The sequence below is a fragment of the Heloderma suspectum genome, chromosome 2 (assembly GCF_057233095.1).
Source record: "Heloderma suspectum isolate Gila_16-S chromosome 2, 16-S_ref, whole genome shotgun sequence".
Lineage (NCBI taxonomy): Eukaryota > Metazoa > Chordata > Lepidosauria > Squamata > Helodermatidae > Heloderma > Heloderma suspectum.
In genome coordinates, this window is record NC_139459.1 from 340,217,101 (window position 1) to 340,229,293 (window position 12,193).

Below are 12,193 nucleotides of genomic sequence, written 5' to 3' on the forward strand. Positions count from 1 at the left end.
CCTCCTTCCTAAATAGGAATCATCATTCCCAGGGGGCAGGGGAGGGGGACTGACCTACATTCCCAGCCACTGAAAGCCAGTGCTGATCAGGTGTTTTCACACAGCCTCCCTTGCTTTTCAAATGAGGCCCTTCAATGAGATTCACTGCAGCAGCTGCTGGGCCTATCTATATAGGGACGCATGCTTGAAAGGGAGCCAGCTCTCCGAACGCAAGGAGCCTCAGTGACCAAGCATCTCGGCTAGGGATGGGGGAGAATTTCTCCCCGAAACTTTGGGGGGCCGAGCGCCAACGCATTCGGTCCTCCAAAGGTTGTTCGGGGACAAATTCCCCGCCCCCCCGCCCCCCCCCCCGGGATGGGACTTACCTTTCACGAATGTCCCTCCCGGCAGCAGGTCCCGGCGGCGGTTCGGCAGGTCTTCGTCAGGGGCGGGGGCGGCAGCCGGTCTTTTGACCGGCTGCCGCCGCCGCCATTACAAGCAAAGTAAAAAAAACAAAAACACCCCTGTGATAGGCTACGTAACGATTAACGTAGCCTATCACGGCTAGATCTGCAAAGTCAGCCGTGATAGGCTACGTAAATCGTCACGTAGCCTATCACGGGTGACTTTGAAAAAAAAAAAAAAAGCGCGTACGCAAATGGCGGCCCCCATAGGGAGCCGCCATTCGCGTTCCTTATTTGGTCGCTGTAGTCTACGTAAAGGTTTACGTAGACTACGGCGAAAATAAGGACAACGCAAATAGCGTTGCCCTTATTTTCGCCGTAGTCTACTTAAATCTTTACGTAGACTACAGCGACCAAATAAGGAACGCGAATGGCGGCTCCCTATGGGGGCCGCCATTTGCGTACGCGCTTTTTTTTTTCAAAGTCACCCGTGATAGGCTACGTGACGATTAACATAGCCTATCACGGCTGACTTTGCAGATCTAGCCGTGATAGGCTACGTTAATCGTTACGTAGCCTATCACAGGGGCGTTTTTTTTTTCTTTTGAAGTTCGCGGCCGGGGAGACGGGGCGCTTCTCCCCGGCCTGAATTTCGGCCGGGTGAGGTGGGAAGCCTCCCCCCCGGCCTGAATTTCAGCCGGGCAAGGAGGGAAGCCTCCCCCCCCGGCCTGAACTTCAGGGGGAGCAGCGAAGCGCCTCCCCCCCACCGCGAAGCAAGCTGCGAGACCAGGTAAGTGACTTTCGTGCACCCCTAATCTCAGCCCCAGTGACCAAGTGTCAGCAAACAAGCGAGTTAAGCAATTGTGCGAGTTTAGCAACAGGGTGAGGAAGCCAGGGCGGGGAACTCTGACCCTTCTACTCTGTATTCACAGTAAGTAACTGTAAATAATTCCCCCAACCTCTCGTAGTAAACAACTAAGTTTTCCAGGGAAAACACACCCAAATAAAAAACCAGTGATGAAGGTAGAAAGCTAGCAGTAGGGAAGGGGCTATCCAGTGTATTGCACTGAGTGCAACATGCAAGACTATCTACCTGCTGGTAGGGATGGGGGAGAATTTCTCCCCGAAACTTCACGGGGCCGAGTGCCAACGCATTCGGCCCCCGAAATCGGCGGTGAAATTCTCCGCCCCCCCCCCCCCAGAATTGGACTTACCTTTGACGAATGTTCCTCCCGGCGGCAGGTCCCGGCGGCGGTTCGTCGGGTTTTCGTCAGGGGCGGGGGCAGCAGCCGGTCTTTTGACCGGCTGCCGCCGCCGCCATTACAAGGAAAGTAAAAAACAAACAAACTCCGTGATAGGTTACGTAACGATTAACGTAGCCTATCACGGCTAGATTTGCAAAGTCAGCCGTGATAGGCTACGTAAATCGTTACGTAGCCTATCACGGGGGTGTTTTTTTTTTTTTACTTTTTTTTTCGCGGCTGGGTAGACGGGGCGCTTCTACCCGGCCTGAATTTCACCGGCGAGGGATGGGGCGCCTCCCCCCTGGCCTGAATTTTGGCCGGGAGAGGCGGGGCGCCTCCCCCCCCTTGCCTGAACTTCGGGGGGAGAACCGAAGCGCCTCCCCCCCACCGCGAAGCAAGCTTCGAGAACAGGTAAGGGACTTTCGTCCATCCCTACCTGCTGGACAGAAGTCATGGGTGTGTGCTCGGTGTAATGAGCTTCTGGTTCTCAGGGAACAAGTTAGTTCCCTTGAGGACAAGGTTGCTGACCTGGAGAAGCTAAGAAATGCAGAGAGATTGGTAGATGAGACCTTCAGGGACCTATTAGCTGTGTCCCACTCCTAGGGTGACAGCTCCTCTGCTGTCATGGAGAATGCAGGTCTTGGGGAAGGAGGACTTAATTCTGAGGAAGAGGGAAATGATCCCTTAGAAGGGACCCATTCCTCGGAAGACGAACGCATATCTTCTTGCACCGAAGATGTGCCTCCCGGGGGACAGGGGCTTGTGGTAGTGGGAGATTCGATCATTAAACACATAGACAGCTGGGTTTGTGCGGGGCGTGTAGACCACATGGTGAATTGCCTGCCTGGTGCAAAGGTTGCAGATATCTAGGGATGTTAGAGAATTCTGCCACGGACTCCAGTGAGGCCGGATTCTTTAGAATCTGCCCCCCCCCCCGTCTGTGGTGGAACAGAGCAATCCCCCCTGCCACCCTGCGGAATTTCCCCGGGACGGAGCCTACCTTTGTCAGCCGTCCGCTGCCCCGTTAATGGCTGCCCCAGACTGTGGCCACCATTTCCTCCTCTCTACTTTAGCCGTGATAGGCTACGTAAGTATTTACATAGCCTAATACGCCCAACACAGGGACACCATTTGCATCCCTGCCTTTTGCCGTGATAGGCTATGTAAAGATATACGTAGCCTATCACGGCTAACACAGGGACACAAATGGTGTAGCGGCCGCCATTTGTGTCCCTGCGGTAGCCATGATAGGCTACGTATATATTTACATAGCCTATCATGGCAAAAGGCAGGGATGCAAATGGCGTAGCGGCTGCCATTTGCGTTCCTGCCTTTTGCCATGATTGGCTACGTAAATATATACGTAGCCTATCACGGCTTCCGCAGGGATGCAAATGGTGGCTGTTATGGCGGCCACCATTTGCCACAGCCCAGCCGTGGATGGAAGTCCGGCTGCAGGCTGCCCAGGCCAGCGGCTCTGCAGGCTCCCGGCATAGCGGAGCTGGCCAGGGAGGATTCCGGGGGGGAGGGACGGATCGCCTCCCCTGCCCCACTGGACGGCCCCAGCAGAACAGGGTAAGTAATCCGTACACCCCTACAGATATCACGTGCCATCTAGATAGCCTAGGAGATAGTGCTGGGGTGGAGTCAGTGGTCGTGGTCCATGTTGGTACCAACGATGTGGGGGAATGTAGGCGTGAGGTCCTAGAAGCCGAATTTAGGTTGCTAGGTAGGAAGTTGAAATCCAGTACCACCAAAGTGGCTTTCCCTGAAATGCTACCTGGTCCATGTGCAGGGCCAGCTAGACAGGTGAAGCTGAGGCGTCTCAATGCATGGATGAGACAGTGGTGGAGGGAGGAGGGGTTCAGATGTGTTAGGTGCTGGGGAACGTTTTGGGACAAGCCGGGCCTGTACAAGAGGGACGGACTCCACTTGAACCAAAATGGAACCAGACGGCTGGTGCTAAACATAAAAAGGGTGGCAGAGCAGCTTTTAAACTAAGCCCTGGGGGAAAGCCAACAGGAGCTGGGAAGCATCCGGTTCAGGTAAAACCATCCCAAAGGGATGAAGCTGAAAATCTTTTTGATTACCCAAATGTAGAAGGGGAGGAAACAGGCCAGGAGTACATGGCAGAACATAATAGCCAATCAAAGGGGCCAATGTCCCATAGCAAAAGATGCACATACCAGAGGCATCTGGGGAGGGATACCATGTATTGGTGTTTTTAAGCAAATGCCAGAATACTCTGAGCCAAAATGGAAGAACTGGAGTGCTTGATGTTAAAGGAAAACCTGGATATAGCAGGCATTACAGAAACCTGGTGGAGCGGAGAGAACCAGTGAGATATGGTCATCTCTGGATATAAACTCTACAGGAAGGACAGGGAAGGGCGTACTGGGGGAGGTGTTGCCCTGTACGTCAAAGAGGGCATAGTGTTGAGCGGACTAGAACACCTAAAAGGGGTAGGCTCTCCACAGAAGCGCCGTGGATGACAATACCAGGCTTGAAAACTAATTTAGTGCTAGGAACATGCTATCACCCCCCCAGACCAGAATGCTCAGGGTGACTTTGAGATGGAAAATGAGATCAGGGAGGCCTCCAAACAAGGAAGTGTTGTAATAATGAGCAACTTCAATTGCTCCCACATTGATTAGATACATGCATGTTCCAGCCACGAGAAGGAGGTTACATTTCTAGATGCCCTAAAAGATTGTGCCCTAGAACAGTTGGTCATGGAACTGACGAGAGAGGAGGCAACCTTGGATTTCATCCTAAGTGGTACTGCCCAGGACTTAGTACAAGATATAAATGTTGTTGAACCAATTGGAAACAGTGATCACAGTGCTATCAAATTTAATATATATTTAAATGGAAAATTGCCTGGGAAGTCCAACACAGCCACATTTGACTTCAGAAGAGGAAACTTCTCTAAAATGAGGGAACTGGTGAAAAGGAAGTTAAAAGGGGGAGTCAAGAAGATTAAATCCCTTCAGAATGCTTGGAGATTACTCAAAACCACAATAATAGAAGACCGCTAACATGTATACCACAGGATAGGAAAGGTAGCACCAAGTCCAAGAGGTCGCTGGCATGGTTAACAAGCAGCGTTAAGGGAGCTATTGGAGAAAAGAAGGTTTCCTTCAGAAATTGGAAGTCTTGCCCAAATGAGGGAAACAAAAGGGAGCACAAGCTTGCACAAAGGCAATGCAAGCAAACAATAAGAGATGCAAAAAAGCATTTTGAAGAGCATATTGCTAACAACGTCAAAGCCAACAATAAAGAATTCTTTAAATATATCAGAAGCAGAAACCAGCTAGGGAGGCAGTTGGACCACTGGATGACAATGGACTCAAAGGATTACTAAAGGAGGATATTGCGGAAAAACTAAGTGAATTATTTTCATCACTCTTCACTGCAAAAAATGTAGGACAGATACCTGTGCCTGAACTGATGTTTTCAGAAAGGGAGTCTGAAGAACTAAGGCAAATAGTGGCGACAAAAGATGAAGTTCTCAACCTTATCGACAAATTGAAAGTTAATAATCACCAGGCCCAGATGACGTCCATTTTAAAGAGCTCAAATATGAAATTGCTGCTCTTCTAACAAAAATATGTAATATGTCCCTAAGATCAGCCTCTGTACCAGAGGACAGGAGAATGGCCAACAGTAACACCAATTTTTAAAAAAGGATCCGAGGGGATCTGGAAAACTGAAGGCCAGTTAGCTTAACATCTGTTCTGGGTAAATTGGCTGAAGGCATTATTAAAGATAAAATTAGCAAGCATATAGAAGGACAAGCCCTGCTGAAAAAGAATCAACATAGCTTCCACAAGGGTAAGTCCTGTCTCACTAACTTTGTAGAGTTCTTTGAGAGTGTCAATAAACATGTGGACAGGGGTGATCTGGTAGATATTGTTTACTTGGACTTCCAAAAGGCTTTTGACAAAGTCCCTCACCAAAGACTCTTGAGGAAACTTAGCGGTCATGGAATAAAAGGAGAGGTCCTCTTATGGATCAGTAACTGGTTAAAGAACAGAAAGCTGAGAGTAGGAATAAATGGTAAATTCTCCCAATGGAGGGAAGGAAATAGTGGGGTCCCACAGGGATCTGTATTAGGACAAATGCTTTTCAACCTGTTAATAAATGATCTGGAATTAGGAGTGAGCAGTGAAGTGGCCAAGTTTGCGGATGACACCAAATTATTTAGGGTGATTAAAACAAAAAGGGATTGTGAAGAGTTCCAAAAGGATCTCTCCAAACTTTGAGAATGGACAACTAAATGGCAAATGCGGTTCAATGTAAGCAAGCGTAAAGTTTGGGGCGAAAAATCTCAACTCCAAGTATAACCTGATAGGATCTGAGCTAGCAGTGACTGATGAGGAAAGAGACCTTGGGGTTGTGATGGACTGCTCAATGAAGATGTCAGCCCAGTGTGCAGCTGCTGTAAAAAAGGCAAACTCCATGTTATGCATAGTTAGAAAAGGGATTGAGAAGAATACTGCCAATATTATACTGCCCCTGTACAAATCTATGATGTGGCCACACTTGGAATACTGTGTCCAGTTCTGGTCATCACACCTAAAAAAAGATGTTGTAGAGCTGGAAAAAGTTCAGAAAGGGGCAACTAAAATGATCAAGGGGCTGGAGCATCTCCCCTATGACAGAAGGTTACAACAGCTGGGATTGTTTAGCCTGGAAAAAAGGAGGGTAAAATGAGACATGATAGAGGTCTACAGAATTATGCATGGTGTGGAGAATGTGGATAGGGAGACATTTTTCTCACTCTCTCAAAACCTGAGAACCCGGGGTCATCCTATGAAGCTGATTGGTGGGAGATTCAGGACAGATAAAAGGAAGTACTTCATGCAGCACATTGTTAAACTATGGAATTCGCTACCGCAGGATGTAGTGATCAACACCAATTTGGATGGCTTTAAAAGGGAGTTGGACAAATTCCTGGAGGAAAAGGCTATCAATGGCTACTAGTCCTGATGGCTATGTGCTACCTCCAGAACCAGAGGCAGTGAGCCTATGTACACCAGTTGCTGAGGAACACAGGTGGGAGGGTGCTGTTGCACTTGTGTCCTGCTTGTGGGTTCCTGGTCGTCAGCTGGTTGGCCACTGTGTGAACAGAGTGCTGGACTAGATGGACCCTGGGTCTGATCCGGCATGGCTCTTCTTATGTTCCTTAATGTTCCTTATGTTTATATGGAATTAGATAAAGGGTTGGCATAGGACTTATGGGTATGAAAGGTTTACTGATGGGCAAGGTTCCTGCCTTCTATCCTGACTCCAAAAGAATTGTTCCTTTTTACTGGGAGAAGGAACAGAGCCTCTGCCAGCAGAATCATTGTAAGACAAACCCTTTCTTTTCTATTTCTGCATTAAATATGAATGGTGTGTGTGAATGAATCTTATAACAAAAAGTACTTTATTTCACTCTAACCAGTTGTATGAGTAAATAATATATTTGTATATAAACTCAGCAACTTGTGTCAAAACAGTCATATCTCCTAGCCCACGTCAAATTCTAGGAGACAGGAAATAAAATCCTGTCATAATTCAACATTTCTTTGAGACTAACACCGTTGGATCCAACCCCGTATGTATTAATTGTGTTGATTTTCTTTAAAGGGCCTGTAAATGGACATCTGACAGTTGCCAAATGGTCTCTGAGAGAATAAATAATAAAATATTTCTGTTTCTTTGAAAGGTAAGCAATTGCAATGTATTTCTATGATTGCAAGCCTATATGCCCTTACCTTGGCATATGCCTCATGGAATGCAGTGGGACATGTTTGAAAAATGATGCGTAGGATTAGGAAGCTGCCTCATTATATCAATAAATCTTGCTCAGAACGCTGACTGGCAACAGCTGTCCAGAGATTCAGATCAGAGTCTGTCCCAGCCGTACTTTGATATGTCACGGATTGCATCAGAGACCTTTGCATGCAAAGCGTGTACTCAGCGGCTTTTTCTTGCACCATCAGCACAGGAGTAAGTCCTGTATTTGGAAACCTACATAAAGCATGAAATGCTGAAGTGGAGTAATCTAATGAAGATGTCACTAGTACCAGGGACCTTTTAAGTAAGCATAAGCATTAAACAGAGGAAACAACAGGCAGCTGGATGCAGCGACCATGAAGGAGGCTGGTTGGAAATGCTGTCATATCACTTCTTGTGGGCTTCCCAGAGGCATCTGTCTGTGGGAAACACGGTCTGGAGCGGATGTGCCTTTGTTGTCTGATCCAGCAGGACTCTTGTTTTGAGAGTCACTCTCCACCTCCACCCTACCCCCCTTAGCCAATTTTTGTTTAATATGGTGCAAGACAAGAGTAGGAGCGGGGTGAATGAGTGTATATGAATAATGGCCCTTGTCATCATAAATAGAATCTCATGGTTCTATTCGCCTTCCTTCTGAAAGACAGTTGATGAAAGGCGGACCTGGTAAAAACAAATCTCCTGACCTTCTGCTCTGAGTGGGAGAAAGGGAGTGGGGAAAATGAAAGGAACAAGCATTTCTTTTGTGGTGTGAGAAGAAAGGGGTGTTGCTTCGACAACAACAAAATTACCACACTAGGAAAAAGTATCAAGGTGTATTGGTGGATCTTAAGCTGTATAGGAGGGGCGGGGAACCTGTGGTCCTCCAGATGTTGTTGGAGTACAACACTCATAATCTCTGACCAATAACCATGCTGGTTGGGGCTGATGGGGTTGGAGTTCAACAAGATCTGGAGGACCACAGGTTCCCCACCCCTGCTATACAGATTTCCCTTGTCTGCCAACCAGGCAAATATTTCAGAGGCAGAATTACCTCTGGGTGCTGTTGCACTCATGTCCTGTGTATGGGTCTCCTGTCTACAGCTGGTTGGCCACTGTGTGAACAGAATGCTGGACTAGATGGGCCCTGGGTCTGATCCAGCAGGGCTCTTCTTCTGTTCCTATGTACTAATTCCCTCCCTCTGCACCCCCTCAGTACATGATGACTTGTGTTGCTATTTCTGTTCATTGTTTGGAGTTTGAGGTACACACACACACACACACACAATAGGTTCGGTAGGAAATTGAGCAAAAGAATTTTGATGCAAGTAGTTCCGTTCAGGTTTACTGTCTGATCCCAAAAGAGAGAAAGAGGAGCCCAGTGTGGTAGAGATGGTAAAAAGTTCTCGTAATAACCAAAAGAATGTATGAAGCAGGTATTGCAGATGAAAACCCAAGAATAGGGGGAAAGGGGGGGGGGCTGCAAACCTATGCACGCATACCTGGAAGTAAGCCCCATTGAGCAAAGAGTCTTACTTTTGACTAAACATGCCTAAGATTGAAATGTCTGCTGCCTGAATGCTAGGCTAAGCAGGAAATGCTACTTGGAACTACTCAAATGTTACTGGGTCTGTAACAATCATGAAGGATGCTCATCTGCATCTGGATTTGTTTAGCTTAGAAAAAGGGTGATAAAGGGAGACATGACAGAGGTGTACAAAATTATGCATGGCATGGAGAAAGTGGATAGGGAGACATTTTTCTCCCTCTCTCATAATACTAGAAGTCATCCCATGAAGCTGAATGGTGGGAGACTCAGGACAGATAAAATACTTCTTCACACAGCAGGTAGTTAAACTATGGAATTCACTACCACAAGATGTAGTCATGGCCACCAATTTGGATGGCTTTAAAAGGGGGTTGGATAAATTCCTGAAGGAGAAGGCTATCAATGGCTACTAGTCCTGATGCCTGTATGGTACCTCCTGTATCTGAGGCAGTATGCCTCTGTACACTAGTTGCTGGGGAACATGGGTGGAAGGGCGCTGTTGTATTCAGGTCCTGCTTGTGTGTGAACAGAATGCTGGACTAGATGGACCTGTGGTCTGATCCAGCATGGCACTTCTTTTGCTCTTATGCGTTTATAGAAACATCTCACTTTGCATTAAGTGATACTGATGTATTTCCAATGCAGTGCAATGTTCAAACTGCCACCTCTCCCCTCCTCTTGGTATTAGTTGAAGTTGAGTAACTTTATCTCAAAATGTCCAATGCAAGAGCATCACATTTGTGTAAAGCATTGGGATGACTCACAATGGAAAGAACTGATCTCCGATTTCCCCAGAAATTCTCTAATTCCCGCAACTAAACCCACAATTCAGAGAGATGCTTCAGCCAGATGTTGTTCTTATTCTTATTATTTTTATTTTCATGTCTATACTGCCCAATAGCTGAAGCTTTCTGGGTCGTTCACTAAAATACATCACAGTACATCACTGTGATCTACTTGCACTGTACATCACAGTACAAGTTAATTAAAACATAATATAATATTGTTATAACATATATTTTTATAATTTTATTTTATAATATAATATAAAATCTTTAACATACAAACATTAAAACAAGTCAGACAGCTAAAACAGTCACGGCAAGCAGTTTTTCTTACAGCGAGCCAGAAAAACGAGCTTCTAGGAATAAATATGTCTTTCCTTCTAGCACACCATTTTGAAGAACGCGAGAAAAGAGCTCCCTTGGATCAGACCAAAACACCATCAAATTCACTGTGCCCTGCAGCGGCCAGTCAGAAGCTCACAAGCAAGTGCTGTGCAACTGATCTTGAAGGATGGAGGAAGCGCTCCTGGCGGCAGCTATTTCACTGCCAGATATAAAGCACACGCTACGATCCCCGTCCATCAGCTCAAACATTTTAAAAAGTAAATAGAATAGGCGTCTTTCCCTGATCGGGAATCGAACCGCGTCACACAGGCGTGCACTAGATTATGGGGATCGGGGTTCATTTGTTGCGGTCATTTGCTAACGGATTCGAGTTATTAGCAGGAAACTTGGCCTCGTAAAGCTCGTCTCTAAGAAAGTGGCTTTGTTTCTTGGTTTCCTTTGGGGTTATTGCTCTCGACTCCTTAACGCGATCGCCGCTTCTTCTTTTGGGGCCTTAAAAAAAAGTTAAATGCGGCATGCACGCTGCATATCCCAGTGAGGCCAACGTGGCTTTTCCTGGAAGTGGAAAATAAATATGTCAACTCAAATGTAACATATGGAAGTTATACAATACTTCCAGGTGTGAAAATGAAATGAAGGCCGTTTTTGCTCTAACGATACCCCCTCCTCCCACCTTTTCTCTGACCCACCGCACAACGCCCCCCCCCCCGCCCCAAACACAAACCAGCAGCAGAGCTGGGCGTATGAACAGCGAAAGGGGAGACTGGGATCCTTCGCTTTACAGGGCAAACCCCAGCCATGCTTACACGGAAGTAAGTCCCAGCGCGCGACCAGTGGGGTTTACTCCTCCCAGCAAAGCGCAATAGGGTTGCCGCCTCAGCGCTAGAATGCTGCGGAGGAAATGACATAAATTAAGCTCCGAGCGATTTCGGGGTTTATAGAGTGCAAGGACATTCAGTAACTACAGAGGGATAACTGAGAGCAAGCTTCAAAAGAGTGTGTCAGAAGTGGGATTTGAACCCACGCCTCCATTCGGAGACCAGAACACCCAGGAGAGGGAAAGGTGGAGCCTTGAGTCTGGCGCCTTAGACCACTCGGCCATCCTGACACTGACGCAGCGCGGCTCTCCAGCTCTGCCCGAACTGCTAACGCGCACATACGTTCCCTGAGCTCCCGCGCGCGTTTGATTTGGAGGCGGCCCCCTTTCGTTTCTCACAAGGCGCCGATCTCCTCGCATATTACAGAAGCCCGCCGTTTTCTGCAAAGCGGCAACCCCCGGCTACCCCCCGAGTTGCCCTAGCCGCTCCATTCCGCCCGCTCCACCCCTCAGCCCAGCTGGGAGACGAAAGTATGCAGAAGCTGCTCTTAAACCAGCTGTTTCCCCAATAAAATGCAGAGCGTCGTGATGAGGGTGGTGGTAAATGTTCGCAAATCAAATACCGGTTTTTGTTTACCAAAACCTTCTCAAAACTGGATGTGACCTTTTGAGTTTCACACAGGATGCTTTGAGGTTATTTCAGTTAATAAGGATATTAAAGACGTAAATTTCCAGATGTAAAGTTTAATAGTAAGCTATGCATGTTTATTCAGAAATGAGCCTCATTGAATTCAATGGGACTTGTTAGGTAAATTTGCATAGGATTTCAACTTCAATTATAACTACACAGAACTTTATCAAATGGCTTTCCAGACCTTGGGTCCTCAGATGTTGTTGGAGGGTGCTGCTGCACTCATGTCCTGCTTGTGGGTTTCCCGTGGGCAGCTGGTTGGCTGTTGTGTGAACAGACTGCTGGACAAGATGGACCTTGGTCTAACCTAGCACAGGTCTTCTTATGCTCTAATGGACCACATCTCCCATCATCACTGACCATTGGCCATGCTGGTGAGGGATGCTGGGAGTTGCAGTCCAGCAACAGCTGGGGAGCCGTAGTTAGGAAAAGCTGTGTAAGGTTTTCAGTTCACACAGAAACAGGCCGGGGATAAAGAAGCAAACAATGGAAGAGTTCCTTCAAAAACAAACATATTCTTCTCCATTCTATAGATGCATCAGTTCTAGATGCATCGCTCCTAGGCTACCAATCAAAAGACATCGCACTGATGGCTTTTTAGCAAATAAGATGGTAATTG

At 47.2% G+C, this 12,193-nt stretch overlaps 1 non-coding gene across 1 annotated transcript; it reads right to left on the reverse strand.

Moving 5' to 3' along the window:
* Positions 1 to 11,065: 11,065 nt before the first annotated feature.
* Positions 11,066 to 11,174, reverse strand: TRNAL-CAA (transfer RNA leucine (anticodon CAA)). The gene is made up of 2 exons: positions 11,137 to 11,174; positions 11,066 to 11,111 (listed from the first exon to the last, which is right to left on the reverse strand). It is a non-coding gene; the product is annotated as a tRNA-Leu (tRNA).
* Between the last annotated feature and the right edge of the window lie 1,019 nt (positions 11,175 to 12,193).